General features: G+C 48.2%; 1 non-coding gene across 1 annotated transcript; it reads right to left on the bottom strand.

Annotated features, from left to right (window-relative positions):
• Positions 1-4414: 4414 nt before the first annotated feature.
• Positions 4415-4597, bottom strand: LOC144126484 (U2 spliceosomal RNA). Its single transcript, XR_013313523.1, has one exon. It is a non-coding gene; the product is annotated as a U2 spliceosomal RNA (small nuclear RNA).
• Positions 4598-16366: the final 11769 nt, after the last annotated feature.

The following is a 16366-nucleotide window of genomic DNA, read 5'->3' as shown; positions in this document are numbered from 1 at the left end:
CTGTGCTGTTAAATTTTCGCTACCGCACCATAAGCCATTGGGCGTATCCGTCCAATGTTAAAACTGCCTCGCAAGAAGCTCAATCCGGAGTTTTGTGGACGTGCTGTGGCATATATGTTCTAGCTATACAACCAGTTTTTTGACTGCAGTGTTGGTTTCAGTGTTTAGACATGAGGGGGCGCCGTGAAAAATGAAACCTTGAACACAGCAGCGTCAGCCGGCGAACATGGCGTTCGCATCGCCGGGCACTCCTTGAAAGTGAAATCCGACAGATTTTGGCCAGTTCTAGGGGAGTTTTTTTCAACAAAAGCAGCGGTGATAAATCAGCCAATGACGTATGAACTCCTCACTTTAGTTCCGACAGCGAGACTTCGTCTCAGGGGCCTGGAACGTCGTCGTGTACTAGCACGTAAGTTTTGTTTTTGTTTGCTCTGCATTTTCTGTGGTGAATGGGGTTTGTAATTGATAACAGTAGTTTATTTTGTGCTTCAGGGTCTTCGCAAGATATAGCCAAGGCAAGGTTACGCCGCGTTACAACCGAGACGACAGCCATGTGTCTCTATCAGCCCATCCCTGTGGAGCGGCGCTTGAAGATTCGCTCGACCTCTCAACATCTTGTTGATGTTCTTCACGGCAGAGATGATGAAGACCCTGTGCGAGAACACTAATAAGTATGCATGGATGAAGGTTTTGGACAGGCAAGGAAACAGATCTCAGCATGAGTGCTCATGGGAAGAGGTGAATCAGCTAAAGTTGATCGCAATCTTCATATACATGGCAAGTGTCAACCAGCAGAGACTACATCTCTGTTGGAATAAAGGAATCGCACTGAAGTGTTCTCCGGTTCAAGTCAGGGGTAAAACTGTCTATTAGAGGAGAAGCATACAAGCAGGGTAGATATGCAGTCACGTGAGAAAGACGAGAGGGAGTTGAGAGAATTCAGTGTCCTCATGTAGCCCGGAGCCACGGGGATGAGGTGCTAAACGAAATATGGTGCTCGGGCCAGACAGTAGGCGTTATACGTGAAGCGGCACTCACAGTGGCAGTAGAGCAGTATAGTGTGCCGAGCAGCAGTACTACGATACATAACATATATTCTGGCCTTGCATATCATTTCCCGAAGTCTGTTCTTCGCTTTTGCATGCTTTGGTGGAAAGTGCTTTTTTTCTACTGCGTTAACATCACTTGCGTAAACAGTTTTATTCTCTACCAAGCACACCGAAGAGACCATCCTGATGTTGCAGAGCTTGCCCAAAATGACAAATTCGATCAGCTGGCTTTTGGGGAGCAGCTCATTCAACATATTTTCGAGTATGATAAGGTAGAAAAAGTCCATACGCACAATTTTCCCATACAGTCCATTCGTCACCAACAGAAGAAAAAAAAGAAAAATCTGCAAGCTCTATCAAAGAACAAAACAATAACAAAGATAAAACGCTAAGCAGCACCTGTCAAATCTACCTTTGCTACACATCATTACGTGATTGCTTTTCACAGTGGCACCACAGCCATCCTCCCCGACCTGACTGGCCATAGGAAGAGCAATAGTTTTGCCTCAGAGCTGAAAATGGGACGAATGACAGCTATAAACATGTGCAAGTTTGTATATTCCAGTTTTCCTCTAATGAAGTTCTGACTTAGTGCAGCTGGTCATTTTTGTTTTTTTCTGTATACTTTGTTCATGTTTAGGCATACTTGACAAATAAATGTTCCCAAGTACTTCCCCACACATGACTATGCTGCTTGTTTCATTCAGAAGTGTAACTAATAAGCTACAATTTCATGCAATGCAATATGCACTGGGTTTGTTACTTGTCAAAAAAAATTTTGCTTTCAGTACACTCAAAATCATACACATTCCCAAGGTAGCGAAGAGTTAATTTCAAGAAGGTAAAGAGAGCCACTAATGGAAGCACACAATAGAGTCAACCACCAACAAATTCAGGAAGCAAGTAAGCGAGATAAAATTCCGGACCTCTCATAACTCATGAGGGGAAGGTACTCAAGGTGCCACAGGATAGAAACTAAATAGTTTTAAAAAATGATTAATTTTAGTTGCCAAGCACTTTTCATTTCACGTCACAGCATTGCTCGTTGCACTCCACAGCGTCGAACACCACAGGGTCGCACTCCACAGCGTCGCACACCACAGCGCCGCACAACACAGCGTCACACTCCACAGCGTCACACTCCACAGCATCACACTCCACAGCGTCGCACTCCACAGCGTCGCACACCACACGGTCGCACAACACAGCGCCGCACAACACAGCATCACACTCCACAGCGTCGCACACCACACGGTCGCACAACACAGCGCCGCACAACACAGCGCCGCACAACACAACGTTGTCGCACTCCGCGGCGTCTCGCTCAACAGCGTCGCACTCCACTTTTCACATCGCAAGTGGAGCCAAGCCAAGCTGATTCATAATCTTGCTGGGGTGGTTATATTGCTGTGTAGTGTGATGACCCCCATAATGCGCAGGTCCACACGGGACGGAGAGGCAAAGAGACACCGTATGGCTCAGTTTAAACAAACAGGTATATTCAATAATTACACATGATTAAGATTATACATCAGAGGCTGGGGCGTCCGAGCTTACGTGCCGACGACTTCATGGGGGCGATGGAGTGGCTCCGGAGTTGGGCTCGAGCGGTTGCTGGCAGAAGCTGCACGCCGTCGGGCTTCGGCGCTGAAGGCCCTCTTGGCGAACGATGTCGTCCTGAGCGTCTATGCAGTAGAATTTCAATAGTCGTCCGTTTCTTCGAGGATGGTTCACAAACCCTTCCTCTAGTGTCGTTCGGCTTGGAAGATGAACAGGAGGCGAGCTTGTAGATGATGACAGCAGAGCATAATTTTACAACATACATATACAGAGAGTTAAACTGGAAAAATCAGAACTGAATTTACAAAAGAACAAACTTTGCACTACTTTACTCATCGACCGGGCAGGTTAGTGCCTAAGTAGCATCACATTACATGCTAAGCATGGAGCCCCAGCTCAGACTGGACTGCATCCGTTTACATGCGCTTTTAAGCACTTGATTAACAAAGGACTAAGGGCGGTCATTTCCAGTGGCCCGCCCAAAGCATCAATTCTCCAATCCAAAATAACATGCGAGATGAGGACCACCCCTTGGGTTGGGCTTAGCCTCGAACCCAGAGTCTGTTAACAATACAAACTAAATAAACAACAAAAACGCCACCACTCTCTCTCAAGGGAGAGTATACACAGGCTCTCTCTTCGGAGCTAATTCACTAGCGCCTGTCTTTCCACATTCTTGGCGAGTACTGCCTGTCCGCCATGACAGGTGTCCGTCACGGCCCTTCTGGGAATGCGCTTTTGTTCACGAGGCACGGCGGGAAGCTGTGGGTGCCTTCCCGGCGATAGCCCACGTCGAAAGGGGAAGGAGGGAAAGAATGTTGTCTTCGCGGTAGCGCATAGCGTCGGCTGTGGTACGGCGCGCTCTGGCCCGCTGACAGCTCCCTTGTCCTGGAATGTGCCCGGAAATTGGGGAGGATAAAGCCTGTTTCCCCGGGGCGGCGGCGGGTCCGGTTGTTCTGGTCGTCACTCAAAGAGCATGGCTGGGTAATTGATGATGCCGCTGTCACGGGTCTCCGTCTACGCCGCGCCGTCGAACGTGGATCCTCGTAGCACACACGGAATGTCACAGTAGTGTGGTATTGCGCACTAGTTGTTGGTTGCCGTGTCTAGGTCCTGCATGACACCATGGTGATTCCCCGAGCTGCTTCATTTGTGCCTCCAAGGGTTTTTTTTTTCGCCTGTTTAAGTAGCCATTCGCAGGGTGGGGCTGCCAAGGCAGATACGGACGGGAGACTGAAAAGCAGGAGCGCGGCATAACAGAATGCTAGGAGTCAGATTAATTCCAAGACAGTACAAAATACACAGAACAATTTTGTAAGAGGAAACGATACTGAGCTTGGTAGCACATCCACCCACACAAAGGTAATGCTCTCACCATCCATCCAGCCCTGCAGTGCCTGCATTTCCTCCTCAACTGTAGTGGCTGCAGAAGGCCTAGCTGACTGGGAGCAGCCAGTCAATGAGTCCCCGACCAGGTGTTGGCCTCATCTGCAGAGAGAAAAAAAAGTGGCATTTGTAAGTGCCCCAAAATAGCAACATCATTGCTCTTTGGATCTCCCTCACATGGTTTGTGGTACTTTCCCCATGATGAGTAATGAAACCCAGGAGACAGATAATTAGGAACACAAACAAATTGCCAGCGAAGAGGACTTCAAGAAAAAATGACTGAGTGACTCGCAGCGGCGAGTACGCACATGTAATGCCCACCCACAGCTCCAAGCTGAGCTCGTGACGCGGAGTACAATATTCATGTAACAGGATTTTAGATCTGATTTTTGATTTTGAAAAGGTCTCACCCCCGTTGGGGTGAGTGGGCCGATCCCGGAGGCAGCGCAATACCGGGCCAACCCGTGGCGGAGGTGAAGCAAGCTTGAAGCACACCGCCGCATTCCAAAAATAAGTTTAATATATTGGGTCCAAATAGGACCCGTATCAGATATCAAGCTGATAAGAACAGATTGATATCATGAATGCTTCGGGACATTTATGGGGTTCATATGCGCGGCTGAAAAAAGTAAAGGTGGACTGCCTGTAGACGACAGCCCACATGTTGAGCACCGTGCTACCGAGCGGTTCATTGTGCAGCAGCACGATCCAGCGGACGGCCACACGCAACGGCGACGCAACTTGCAGCAACCAGTCGAGCATGGCGGACGTCGATTGGGTTCTGCGCCGACGTTGGCAGCCGGCGTACGGCTCAAACGTCGACTAGCGCGTCTTGCAGGCACCTCAAACACGGCTAACAGCGGTGACCACATCACCATCACCTCGCGAAAGCGACACGGGAGATTAACTACAGTGCGACAGTTATGCAGTAAACGGCGAAGCCCGTCTGAGCCGAAGAGCGCGCAGTTGGCGTAGTCCCATTACGCCGCTGCCCAGCCCGACGAATGGAGGCGCTCGGCTTAATGCGCTGCGGCCACCTGCCGGCAACAAGTGTTCTCTTTCCATCTCTTTCTTCTCCCCCTCCCCATCCCGCCAACACCTAGCGCCCCGAGCCCTAGGGGCGCCGGGAGACGACCGCGCAAATCAGCTGCGTTTTGGGTGGAGAGGGGAACGAGCACAAAGGTTGCGCAATTGCTCCCCCACCGCACCCACGCCTTTTGCGACCCTCCTCGCCCCCTCCAGTGCACGTAGGTGACGGACTGAAGACACACACAAAGTACTACTGAGGGTAAAGCTGAAGGGAAATGGGGGCCGCCAAACGAATGCGATGGCTACGCCAGCTTTGGCCACTCATCGGAGACGGAGTGTTGTTGGCTGGCCCTTTCAGAATGCGCTGGCGAGCGCCTGACAGGGAATATGAGGGTTCGAGGGGGCTGGCGGAGGTCTCCGAAACGACGCAAGTCCTGCCGGCTCGTGTGCTCCGCACTCTAGCGGGCTGAGAGCGACTGAGAGACTGAGTGAGTGAAAAACCAGCGAAGCCACCGCGTCGCCATTTGTTTGGCCTATGTGCGCGATGGGCCTGTATGCGTGCGTGGTGCACTTTAATTCTGTTTTCTGTAAGGGATCCTGCAGGGAAGGGGCGGAAAGCGATGTGGAAAGCATGAGCATATATCGTACAAGGCCTCTGCTGCGCTCCGATGCATGTTTTGGATAGCGTTTGTCGGGGCATAAAACCAGTGCTGAGCGCAAACATCCTATCGTTATTGAGGGTTTTAATTTGTGCTTACGGATCGAAAACAGGCATGCCTACCGGAAACAGTCACATGGGGGGGGGGGGGGGGGGCAGCACTTCGCGGAGTCGTCGTTTTTCCCAACGTCGTTATCACACCTACACAAATGCGGACACTGAGTAGAATAGAAGATGTTACTTTTTTCAATTATTTCACTAGAGGGCCTAAATAAACTGCTGAGGGCATGTTGCAAGCGAGGAACTCTTTTATGTAACAGCGCTTTCCAAGTTCCTTTAAACGAGCACGTGTTTCGCGATATTTTCCAGGAATCCTCCCAGTGTGCACTGCGGCGCGTATAAATGGAAGCGGCTCTTCCACTTGTGTTTCTAAATTGCCAGCAAAGGCATGCATGTGTACACGTAAAACTGTCCAAGCTGAAACAGTTAGCAGGATCGGTAAGAGCTCGTGCGAGCACGCCTCCACTGTTTATCTGTCTGGCAAGGTCCTCCAATCTTGCAAAAATTCACGCATGTCGGCAGTTGGTGCTTTGCAAAGATAAAGCGCGTCTGAATGACCGCACATTTTCTTTATACACTTCTTTATGAAAAGAGCTATCACTGCTTATCGAAAGAAAACTAAACATTTCGACAAATTTGCCTGTCTGGTTGGGTTTGAAGACTTACACTAAACTGCACATCTCCAACAAAAAAAAATTGGTTGGAGATGAAAGAAGTCTTCCAAAAGCACCCCAACTTCCGAAACCTCTACCTCCAGTTATCGAGCACCAAGGGATCGGCTCCACCATTCTACGGCGTGCCCAAAGTCCACAAAACCTGGCATCCCTTCGTGCCCGATTGTGGACTTGCGGTGTTACCCCCTTCGCTCGTTGTCGGAATACCTTCACCAGCTCATATCCCCAATCGCAGGAAAAACAGCGACCCATATCCGTCATTCCAATCACTTCATCGAACTGGTGTCCCCTGCCACCCTTGAGGCCGAGTCTCCTTCGACGTGGTGTCCCTTTTCACAAACATCCCGGTGAAGCTTGCGGTGACCGCTACCCGAGACGCCCTACAACGCGACGACACACCGAGCGCACGAACCCCGCTGAGTGTAAATGATGTGTGCCGCCTCCTGGAGTTGTGCGTATCGAACACATACTTCTCGTCAAACGGGGAATTTTACCGACAAGTGAAAGGAACACCAATGGGAGCATCCATCTCTGTCGTCATGGCCAATTTAACAATGGAACACGTCGAACAGCGAGCCCTGAACTCATTCCACCCGAAACCAATGATTTTCCTCAGGTATGTCGACGACTGCTTCGCCGTCATCAAAAGATCTGAGATTCAAAATTTCCTTTCTCATTTCAACCCCGCAGAGCCTGATATTCAGTTCACGCTAGAGGTGGAACAAGAAAACTGCCTGCCGTTTTTGGACGTCCTCGTGTCCCGAAACAATAGTACCCTTCAATTCTCCGTGTACCGCAAACCAACTCACTCAGGCCGGTATCTCCACTTCTCTTCGAACCACCCGGCAGTTCATAAAGCATCAGTGGTGAAGACGTTGTTCAGAAGTGTTGAGACACACTGCAGCACAGAACTTGACAGAAAAAAGAACAACGCACACTAATAAAAGAACTCATTACGTACGGCTACCCAAAAAACTGTATCCAAAATACCATTCGACATCAAAAACACAACATGCGCCAAGAAATCAACGCACAAATAGCAACGCCACCACCAAAATACGTCGCACTAGCTTATGTCGGAGGTGCCAGCGAAACCATCCCCCCAATCCTGAAAAAAAAGGGGGTTTCCAGGCTGCGCACAAGCCCACAAACACCGTTGCGCTTTGCCTACCTGTTCCCAAATACCGGCCGCGGAGAGAAAGAGCCCAAGGAATTGTCTACAAAATTCCTTGCGCCGACTGCGACGCAAGCTACATCGGCGAAACCAAAAATCTCAAAGAAAGAATTCGGCAACATAACAATGACGTCCGCAGAAAATGCTCCTTCTGGAATCCTGGCACATGCAAACCACTCCGAACAACATCAACTGCACAAAAGGAAACCTGCCCCCGGTATATGCCCAGGGACTTCGCTCTTCAACGAAAAAAAGTCGCCATTCACCACCTCCCCACAGTGCGACAACGTGACTGAAAGCTTTAACCCCCCTCCCCCACGCCTTTCGCATCACAGTTTTTCTTCTTTTGACCCCTTCCTCCCCTCCATACTTAAAGACGCTAGCTACTCCCTGATGAAGGAGCTGAGTCGGCTTCGAAACGATGGGTTGAAATTAAAGTTTTTGGTTGGAGATGCACAGTTTATTACAAGTGCTTATCGATAGTATGTCGAAATATGGGCACGCATTCCGCATCAACAATGAATGACCCTTCTGGCTAGCGGGAACAGTGGCAAATTTAGGGAGGGGGGGATCGCCTCACCCTTACGGAAGAAAAAAAAAACGTTGTACCATTTCCACAGCTCTCATCTTCGAGGCAGCAGTGTTGCCTGACAACCACCAGGCCTGTCTGCAATGAAGGGCTATCTTTTACTGGCGAGCATGAAAATGCGCCGAAATGCGGAGTACAGATGGGTTTTACCTGGGGTGCCTCGATGCAACGCTCCGCCGCATCGCCAGTTCAGAAGCATGCCGGTTGGCTTGTGCAATCAACCGAAGTTGGGTAAGTCGGTTTCGTAACATTCGCAACGCACCACCGGCCTGCCGACTGCGGTACTTCTCCCCCCGATAGCCGACGGGCGGTCACCTGCATGATGCCAATCTACGTCCCATGGAGTGACTGGAATCTGCTCTTCGCTAACGACATCTGCGAAGATGTGACAGCCCTCTTTAATGGTGTCTTCGACTGGTCGCTTTAGAGCGCTCTGAGAGGCGGCCGTACATTCGGCTGGTCGAAACCGGGCGCTCTGACTACATTCGGCTGGTTGTTTCTGAGCGCTCGCCTCCAGCTCAGAGCGCTCTGACGCGCTCCGAGAAAAAAGTCGGAGCGGCTCCGAGATGTGTTCACGTGACAGAGCCACTTCCGCTACGTCGCGGAAGCGGTGTGAGTTAACCGCGGCATTCCCTACTCGTAGGCAGAAGCAAGTGTCGGCTTTTGGTGTAGTCACGCATTTGTAGCGTCCTTGCTGAGTTGCGTTTTGCGTGGGCCGCGCTGTGTGAAACAAGAAATGTCCAAGAGGCGCCGGTTAACTACGTTTGGAATGCCGTCTGTGTTGCTGTCACATCTATCACATGACAACAGCGATTCCGGCAGCAGCTCAGACGAGAACGACAGTGCTGTCTACAAGGCGATGTTTAAAGAAATCTTCAGCGTGCCACCGTGTGTGCCGAAGGTTGCTGACTATGTCTGCACAGTGGTGCAACACTACTCCGGAGAAGAGGTAAGTGTTTATGCGCGAGTACTGTCCGATGAGTAATGATGTTTTACAGTTCCGCACGAATTTCCGCCTGAGACGCCAGGCATGCTATGACCTCATTGCGAAGTTCGAGGAATCTGAATGTTTCCCGTCGAATAGACACCACGGCGGTTCTCCGGCAAAGACGCCAGAGGAACACATTCTTTCCTTGGTCTGGTGAGCTTCATTTTAAGCACCAAGAAAATGAGAAACGTTTGGTGGGGATGCGAATACTGCGCGTGATAGATGAAAAATTTTTCTGAGCTGTGTCACTGTTTGTGGATGCAAAACAAGATATGCAATCTCACTAATGTTTTCATGTCGTACTCACGTTTGCTATAGTTTCTTCCAGTTGAATATGTGCTTAATTATAGTATAATAATAATAGAGTTTATTTCCATCAAAGAGGTGGTTGCTGAGTAAAAACTGCCCGAAGGAACGGTAGCTTGACATGAGCTCAAAGCTCCCTCAGCATGTTTCCACTTCTTTTTTTTTTCTTTCTACAGCACGCGTTCTAAAATTGAGCCTTGGTTACTTCTATAAAATCATTGTATTGTATGCACTTGAAAAGAGTGCTGAAGAAAAAGAAATCGATGATACCTCTTATTAGATCCCAGCATGTTTTTATTTGGCACACAAGGACATGCTATGAACAAATTTTTAAAAACGATAAATGTAGCAAGGCTTGCTCAGAATAGCTCTACTAAATTATCATGAATTCTATTCATCATGTAACTGCAAGAGTGTTTGATAGTGACTGCTGGTTTGGTAAATTATAGTTACTGTATTTATTTAACAGGTATGCTGCCAACAAGGCATCGATGCGAGAGTGTTCTGTCCTGTTCAACATGGCAGAGTCAACCCAGCTAGTGGTCATAAATAGGGTCCTGGATTTTCTGTTCCACATCGCTCCGAATGTGATTCACTTTTCATCAGATAAGGACAGGTTGGCTGAAGATTTCCGGAAAGTGAGTGTTTAAATCCCTCTTAGCCTACTGCTAAACTTTGAATAACTGATTTCACCAATGCCATGTTCATGATCCTTGGGCTTAATGCAGTGTTAACAATGCATATGTTTAAATGTTGAAGCATTTCATGCATTAAATTTTCTAGCTTTTGACTTAAGCATGCTGAAGAATGCTCCTTTCTTACATGTAAAACTGAGGCAAATAGAAAATGCTCAGAAGCAAAAACTAGTTACCGGTTGGTTTTGCCTAAGCTTGCACACTGCTGTCATCTAACTAAATTCCCCCATTTGCCACAAAGTTATACCACCATGCTTGAGCAGTTTCATTGACCAACCACGGTGAAGTTCCTGGCTTTCCCATTGTAACTGTGCCTGTCTCGTCTTTTCCAGCTTGCAGGCTTTCCAAATGTCATTGGATGTATTGATGGGACCTACATACCAATACGGTGCCCTAGCAACAAGATCAGGTCTACTTACATAAATAGACATGATCAGGTGTCAATAGCTATGCAAGGAATATGCGATGCAAGAGGAAAATTCATGGATGTGTTTACCGGGCCACCAAGCAAAGTGCATGATGCACGAGTGTTGAGGCTGTCTCCGGTGCACGAAGACTTGCCTACACTGTGCGAAGTCAACAAATTCCACATTTTAGGTGATGCTGCTTATCCCATTAGAGAGCACTTGTTGACGCCATTCAATCACTACGGGCCGATGACAGCACCAAAACTAATTACAACCAGTGCCATGCAACTACAAGGGTGATTATTGAAAATACTTTTGGAATGCTGAAGCAAAGGTTTCGGCAGCTTCGCTGCGTTGAGTTTACAACTGTAGACAAAATAACAAAGTTCGTCGTAGCATGCTGTGTGCTCCATAACATATGCTTGGATGGAGGTGACTTTGCCGTCAATGATTTGCTGACAGATGATGAGAGAAAAGAAAGAAGAATTGATGCTGCCCTTCACAACAGGCTCAGCCTAGCAGAGGTAAGGGCAAGTCGACAGCCTGTGTCCGAAAGCGAAGGCGCTCTTCGCCGATTGGGCGAATTGAAGAGAAATTCCTTGGCCGAGAACCTATAAGCTGCATTCACAGAGATCAAGTTTTTGTTGTAGAAACATTTATTGCACATCAAATGTTTTTCTTCTTGTCAAGTTTGCTTCATCATGAACTCACCACGCATGCAACCTGTACATATTATTGTATAAATAGTTTTTGTATATACTAACCCCCGTATTCTTAAACTGACCGCCACTTGAAATTTCACTCGAGTTGCTCCTCGAAGCCGGCTTCGTGCTTCTTAAACCCTCCTCCACTCCTACCGGCCCTCGAACGGAGGAACTCCTCCACGGTTTCCTCCAAAATCTCGAGGTGGCGCTGTTGCTACCTGCTTAGCCGAGGCGGATGAGGCTAGCTTCGTGTGTAAGATGTGCAAGCGGTTTGGGGACGCCGTTCATGCGTTAAAAGGGGAATGGGAAGCTGGGTTTAATGCACTTAATGCGGACTGGCAGGTCGAACGAGAGGCACGGATTAAGCTGGAAGCTCAGGTCGCCGATTTGATTAAAAAGGAGGAGAATAATGCCGCCCTGTTGAAGCGAATGGTGGGCGAGATTAAAGAAGAGCGGGAAAAGCGGATCCAACTAGAAAAACAGGTTGAAGCGCTCAGGTCGCGGCCGGCTGGGCACCCCAGTTCGGAGAAGTGTCAGGCGGGGGACGAGGCTCGTCAATCGTACAGTGCTGTAGTGCAGCGAGCATCGAGTGAGAAAAATGAGAACGCAATGAAAAAGGTTAAAGCGGGCATGGAAACTCGCGACAATAGCGTACAGCGGCAGGAGAGGCAGCTAGAGCGATCCGGAGGCCAACAGATGGAATTAGGAAGCGAACGTTTGGGGCGCAGGAGAGTTCTTGTGGTCGGGGACTCGAATGTAGCGAGGGTTGAGGGAGGCGTTCTGACGGCAGTGAAGGCAGACAGGCGGGTGCAGGTGGAGGCTCAGTCGGGAAAGTGCATGGTGGATGCAATGGCCAGAGCCCGGGAGGTGGTGGTGGGCAGCATGGATGGCGAACACCTTGTGGTCATCCATGCTGGTCTCAATGATGTACTGCAGGGGAGGAGCCAGAATCTTGAGACGCAGTTGGAGGTGGGGATGCGTAGGCTTAGAGAGGCCTCTGGGAGTGTGCATGTGACCATATGCACAATCCCAGAGGTCCAGAGACAGGCTCGCGAAACGGAAAGGAGGGTCGTGGAGACTAATCGGGTAATTAGGCTATTGAGTCGACGACTAAGATACGAGGTGATGGAGGTGAACAGGGAAGTGTATGAGGTTAGGCCCCACCCTTTTGCACAGGATGGCATCCACTACGGTGGTGCCACTGGCAAGAAGGTGGGTAGTAGGATAGGTCGCCAGGCAACAGCTTTTTTGGGGGGACCCAGAGCTCTGATGGAACCAGTGTAGAGAAGGAAGAATTAAGATCAAACGGACAATGGAACCATAGGGGAAGAAAGAGACGCAAGCGCCAGGGCCAAGTTAATTCAGATATAGGTTTCATTAACATGCAAGGTGGCAGGAATAGACTGAAATGGGAGGAAATAGAAGAACAGTTAAGACAGGAGGAATTAATGGTATATGGTTTAGCGGAAACACATCTTAGAGACATGGAGCAACCACCCTGTAACCCAGACTACGCATGGGAATATTGCAATAGAACAGAGGGCAGCAGAAAGGGAGGTGGAATTGGGGCATTCATTCATAAAAGTATGAATTTTCAAAGGGTTAGACTGGGATGCAGGGAACATTTATGGCTAAAAGGAACAGTGGCAGGCAAGCTAACACTCCTTGGCTTTGTATACCTGTGGACAGGGGTCAATGCCAGAGAGGAAAACAGGAAAATGTTAGAATGTATTGCAAGCGACATTGATGAGCTAGGAGGACAGGGCGAGATAATTATATTAGGTGATATGAATGCACACATAGAAGACCTGGATGGGTACACGGATTCGACAGGAAGCATGCTGCAGGACATGTGTGACAGGCATGAATTAGTTGTATGCAACAGCACCGAGAAGTGTGAAGGGCTCATAACATGGGAGGCGGGGAGTCTGCACTCGACGATAGATTATGCACTAATGTCACAGAGGATGTATAACAGATTAGGGGTAATGAGCATAGATGAAGATGGTTCCAGAAGTCTAGGTAGTGACCACAAGCGTATCAAGTTGAGCTTCAGAAGAAAAAGCAATGTAGGACTGAATCAAGATAAACAATCAGGGGGAAATTTTTACTCAGAAAAGCAATTGGAAGTAGCAGCCAAACAAATCGAGAAAGTAATTTTTGAGGATAGTGAAACAGAATGGACTTATACCAAATTAACTCGATTACTGGAGCTAGAGCTAGCTAAGGTGGGAGTAAAGCTAAAAGGGAAAAGATGCAAACCCAAGAGTTGGTGGGATGAGGAGGTCAAGAGGGCAATAGAAAAGCGCAAGGAAGCATCCAGGGAACACAGATATTCCAAGAAGAGGGGGGAACCAAAACCCGAAGTAGACAGAAAATGGGATACCTTCATAAAGTGTAGAAGGGACGCATCCTATTTGATTAATGAGAAAATTAGAAGAAAGGGTGCCCAATGGATGTCAAAAGTAAATAAAAAGGATAGAAAAGCAGCCCAAAAATTCTGGAAACATCTAAATGCAATGAGTAATAAAACTAGGCTAGAACAAAGGTTTATTGTTACAGATGAGGGTATTCGACTAGAAGGGGATGAAGCAATAAAACACATAGGAACAAGGATGACGGAAAAATTTTCAGCAAAGCACGTGGTACATAATTTATCGAAGGAGGATAGACCGGTTACAGCAATAGCTTCACTTGAGCAAGGAGAGTGGGAAAGGGCAGAGAAGAAGGTTCCTAGTGGCACATCAACAGGACCAGATGGTATCCCGATTATGTTGATAAAGAAGTTAGGACCAAAATCCAAGCAAACATTAATACAGGTAGTGAACAAAATGATAGTGGATGAGAAAGTCCCCGATGAATGGCGGTTAAGTAGAATGAACATGATATATAAGGGAAAGGGGGACAAAGCAGACGTAAGTAACTATCGCCCCATAACAGTGACGTCTGTGGTTTACAGGGTGGTGATGCAAATTATAAAGGATAGACTGCAGGCTTGGGTGGAGAACGAGGGGGTGCTAGGGGAACTACAGAATGGGTTCCGGAAACAAAGGAGGTTGGAGGACAATCTATTTTCATTGACACAGTGTATAGAAATTGCGGAAAAGGAACATAGGCCCTTATTAACATAGGCCCTTATTGCTAGCATTTCTGGATATTAGGGGAGCCTATGACAACGTTACTCAGGAGCATTTGTGGGACATATTGGGCACATTGGATGTGGAAAATGGAGTAATTAATCTTTTAAAAGATATATATAGAGGTAACAGAGTGCTCATAAAATGGGAAAAAAATGTATCAGGGCCTGTAGAGATACAGCGGGGGCTTAGACAAGGATGTCCTCTGTCCCCTTTGTTGTTCATGTTGTACCTGCAAGGTTTGGAAGCCAAGCTAGAGGGGAGTGGACTAGGCTTCAACCTATCTTTTTTCAAGCAAGGGGAATTGATTAAACAGACATTACCGGGACTAATATACGCGGACGATATAGTGATAATGGCTGACAACAAGGAAGACCTGCAGAAGTTGTTAAACATATGCAGTACAGAGGGAGATAGATTAGGCTTCAAGTATAGTAAGGAAAAATCTGCAGTCATGATATTTAATGAAGAGGGCGGCGAGCATAGAATACAGGAGTTCGTGCTAAAAGTAGTGAATGAGTACAAGTATCTTGGGGTGTGGATAAATAACAGTGCTGAGTATCTGACAGAGCATGAAAAATATGTAATGAATAAAGCTAGTAGGAATGCAGCTGTCATGAAAAATAGGGCACTGTGGAATTACAATAGGTATGAGGTGGTAAGAGGGATCTGGAAAGGGGTGATGGTCCCTAGCCTGACCTTCGGGAATGCGGTCCTGTGTATGAGGCCAGATGTTCAAGCAAGGCTGGAAATTAGGCAACGGGGAGTAGGGAGGTTAGCTTTGGGAGCACATGGCAATACACCAAATCAGGGGGTACAGGGGGATATGGGATGGGCATCTTTCGAGAGCAGAGAGGCTAGCAGTAAGATATCATTTGAGGAACGATTGAGAAGGATGGAGGAAAAGCGGTGGGCTAGGAAAGTTTTCAGATACCTGTATATAAAGAATGTTGACACGAAATGGAGAAAGCGAACTAGAAAATTGACAAGCAAATATCTGGACAGCAGTAAGGGGGCAAATCAGCAATTATCGGTTAAGAAAAAGGTTAAAGGAACAGAGAGAGCGTTGTGGAAAACAGGGATGCTGACGAAATCGGCACTGGAAACATACCGGACCTTTAAACAGGAAATTGTCAAAGAAAATATCTATGATAATTGTAGGGGAAGTTCTTTGCTGTTTGAGGCCAGGACTGGAGTTTTGCGGACTAAGACGTATAGAGTCAGGTACCAGGAGATAGACACTTTGTGCATTGCGTGCGGAGAGGAGGAGGAAACGGCTGAACACTTGATACTTTTCTGTAAAGGGCTTCACCCTACAGTGGAAGGCAGCGGGGCTGACTTACCCAAGGCATTGGGGTTTAGGGATAGTGAGGGGAAAGTGGATTTTAAGAGGTTAGAAGTAACCAAGCGAAGGTTATCTGATTGGTGGCTAAAAGCAAGACAGGAGTAAAATTTCAAAAGACATGGCTAGGTGGCTTGAGCCACCGCCCGATGTAAAAGGTTCAGCCGTATCCATCCATACGCCTCCTCGACCGAAGCGTCCCCCCTCAACAGTGTCAAGATGGCTGCCAGCTCGCTCGCCGAGTTCGCCGAACATGTGCTACGTGTGGACGAACTGTTCCACGATGGCGCCGACGATAGCGAAGCTGCAGTTGTGCCACGGCGGGCTTTGCGGGATAGAATAAACCCGCTGGAGCATTTCAGCGATGGGGAGTTTTTATCCCGGTACCGGTTTACGAAGGACACCGTGCGAGAGCTCCTGAAGTGCCTGCCCATGGAAGAAAGCGTCAGCAATCGCGGTCACCCGCTGCCACCGATGCTTCAGCTGGCCGTTGCGCTGCGATTTTATGGAAGCGGAACATTCCAAGTCGTCACCGGTGACTTGATATTTGTTTCGCAACCGACGGTGTGCCGTGCAGTGGAACAAATATCAACGCTGATCGCGGCACA

Source organism: Amblyomma americanum, chromosome 3 (assembly GCF_052857255.1).
Source record: "Amblyomma americanum isolate KBUSLIRL-KWMA chromosome 3, ASM5285725v1, whole genome shotgun sequence".
In the NCBI taxonomy this organism is placed as follows: domain Eukaryota; kingdom Metazoa; phylum Arthropoda; class Arachnida; order Ixodida; family Ixodidae; genus Amblyomma; species Amblyomma americanum.
This window is presented reverse-complemented; position numbering and strand designations above follow the sequence as displayed.